The sequence below is a fragment of the Meleagris gallopavo genome, chromosome 7, assembly GCF_000146605.3.
Source record: "Meleagris gallopavo isolate NT-WF06-2002-E0010 breed Aviagen turkey brand Nicholas breeding stock chromosome 7, Turkey_5.1, whole genome shotgun sequence".
Lineage (NCBI taxonomy): Eukaryota > Metazoa > Chordata > Aves > Galliformes > Phasianidae > Meleagris > Meleagris gallopavo.
In genome coordinates this window covers 5,159,146-5,161,827 of record NC_015017.2, presented here as the reverse complement: position 1 = coordinate 5,161,827, position 2,682 = coordinate 5,159,146, and positions in this window count along the sequence as shown.

Below are 2,682 nucleotides of genomic sequence, written 5' to 3'. Positions count from 1 at the left end.
TTTTTAAACATCTACTTTCTGGATACAGCCTGTCATATTACAGCTCCTTTTTGAATGAAGAACTGAACTGATCCTTCAGGGCCTTCACGTGAAGGGAAACGAAAGAATAGTTTAAATTGCTTCCTCCTCCATCACTTCCGTGCCCTGCACTGCTTATGGTTTTTCCTGCTTCACAATGCAAATAAAGATGGGAGATTTCTAAACCACAGCTGGCAGGATATCGTACTCCACTGCATCAATCTTTTTCATACACGTCAATAATATTCTCTTATTTTTGATGGGATGATCACACGTCCTTATTTGATATGAGAAGCACTTCCTCTAGCAGCTAAACCGCTGCTTTGTGATCATTCAGGAAGGTGCATGAGGAGTTCTCTTATTTCTCTACATTTGATAGGCGTATGGTAAGCAGACAGCAAAATAAGAGAGAGATCACACAATATCCAATTCCCCACAAACTGTCCTTCAATTTCCTCCTGCACAGAACCATGTGGCTCAGTGTGCTGAGCTCTAGGGAGCAAACGAGTCCATGTTTCAGCTTGCTTTCAAGTTCACTGTTTCATACCTGGAGCTAATAACTAATGCCTACCCCATGACCTTAAGGAAAGAACAGAGCACAGCCCACTGAAATCCCAGGGACCTTCACATACAAAACATCTGACAACAGAAGAATCAGGATCCCTTATTTTATGGTGCTCCAGTTTGTACCCGTTGCCTCTTGTCCTGACATTGGACAAGGGTTGAAGATATTGCAGGCTTTGCCACGTTGCTTTCTTTGCTGTTAATCTGAACTGTGTGTGTGTGTGTGTGTATAGGCACACACACACTATGAGATATATATATATATATATCAATCACATACATATATGTATAGTCAGGCAAAACGTACTGTACTATACCCTAGTTATAGTAACCTCTGAATGATGTATTTATTCATAGCAATTCAGCTGTGATTTATACATTAAACCAAGTTGTCTGGATTCACTAGCAACACCATATGCTGTGAAAAGTTAACTTTAGAACTGAATAGGGCATCCACATTTTGCCTGAATTAATTTGCCGAGCTGAGTGTAATTGAGCAATAGGAACATTTCCTACATCTAATATTGTAAGTAGAATTACAAATGCAAACTACCTGAAACGGCTGTTTGATATTCACAGCAATAGTATAATGCAATTCTTTTTATGTCTCTTAACTCAGTCCACTTCATAAAATGAATTAATTTGTGCTGTAGATACATCCACCATCTTCCATTGTATGCAGTGTAATTGTTGCTAGCTGAGTAACTTTTATCCTCCTACTGAAACATATTTACGTACTAAACTGGAAGTAAGGTATTTTTTCTTACCTCATTTGATAGGTCCTGGCTTTGATCTCAAATATCAACAGCACAAGGACTTCCCTGGAACATCGTGCCTCAAAAGGTGCATTGGAGGCTAAAGCAGAGCAGCCACTCATCAGCTATAGAGGAAAGAAAGGAAAGCATGCAGTGTTAAGAAAGGGTGAAGCGCTCCAGAATTACAACCCTGTGCAACTGAGCTTTTTCATCTGCCTGTTCACTTTCATGTAGTTCCATTTCAGCGTGATTATAATTAATTGAGTTAGGACAATTTCTAAGAAATAGAAGTGATTTTAAGATGCATAGATATAAGACGCAGGCAACTGAAAAAGGAACAAAAAACCCACTTCTCCAATGAGATAGAATCAGAGAATGGCTTAGGTCGGAAGGGACGTAAAGACCACCTAGTTCCAAACCCCATACCACGGGTAGGACTGCCAACCACTAAATCAGGCACCAGATCAGGCTGCCCAACCAATCTGGCCTTGAGCACCTCCAGGGATGGGGCATCCATAGCCTCACTGGGAAAAGAGTATGTCTCAGTTGAACCAAAGCCACAAAGCCCAACTACAAGTTCTGCTAATCACAGACTGGCTTAGGTTGAAAAGGACCGTCATGATCATCTAGTTGCAGCCCCCCTGCCATGTGCAGGGTCACCAACCACCAGACCAGGCAGCTCCACAGTGGATTCGTTCCAATCTGCATCTGGGACTAATTTCTCAAAGTTGAATTAACCTCTGTTTACCATGGAATCATGCACTGGAATCAACTGCACTGAAAACTGCCTGCACAACAAAAACCTTTTTCTATTCCATATGTCCCCTGTTTCTCTACTTAGAGCAGAACTTCTGATAAAATAAGGCTTTCATAAATGATTTCTAACAGCAGTAATTACCATTGACATAATATCATTAAGAATAAAGAACTGGAAAGGCTCTCAGGAACTTTTTTTTTTTTAAACTTTTTCACTTCACCGAACCCTTGCTATTGTAATAGAACGCCTGGTTTAAAGTCTTTTTTTTTTTTTGTCCTTGATGAGCCAAAGATAACAGGGAGTCTTCATCCCCTCATAGAGACAGAGAACTTGGCCTAACTTTATCATAAAGGAGAATTCAGCACCAACTATTGATTACTGCAAAATTCGCTGGCAGTTGAAAGCACATCTTATTTATCAGAATTCCAGTTTAAAATAAGTTTAACTTTTTATAATCCCTTCAACTGAGGGCCTCTCTTTCACAGTGACCTTTATTTGAAACAGCACAACAACACCTACTATAGAAAAAAAAGCTTCTCTCTTTTAAAATCTCCTTGCCAAAAATTGAGTCCTCACAAGAACTTTTGC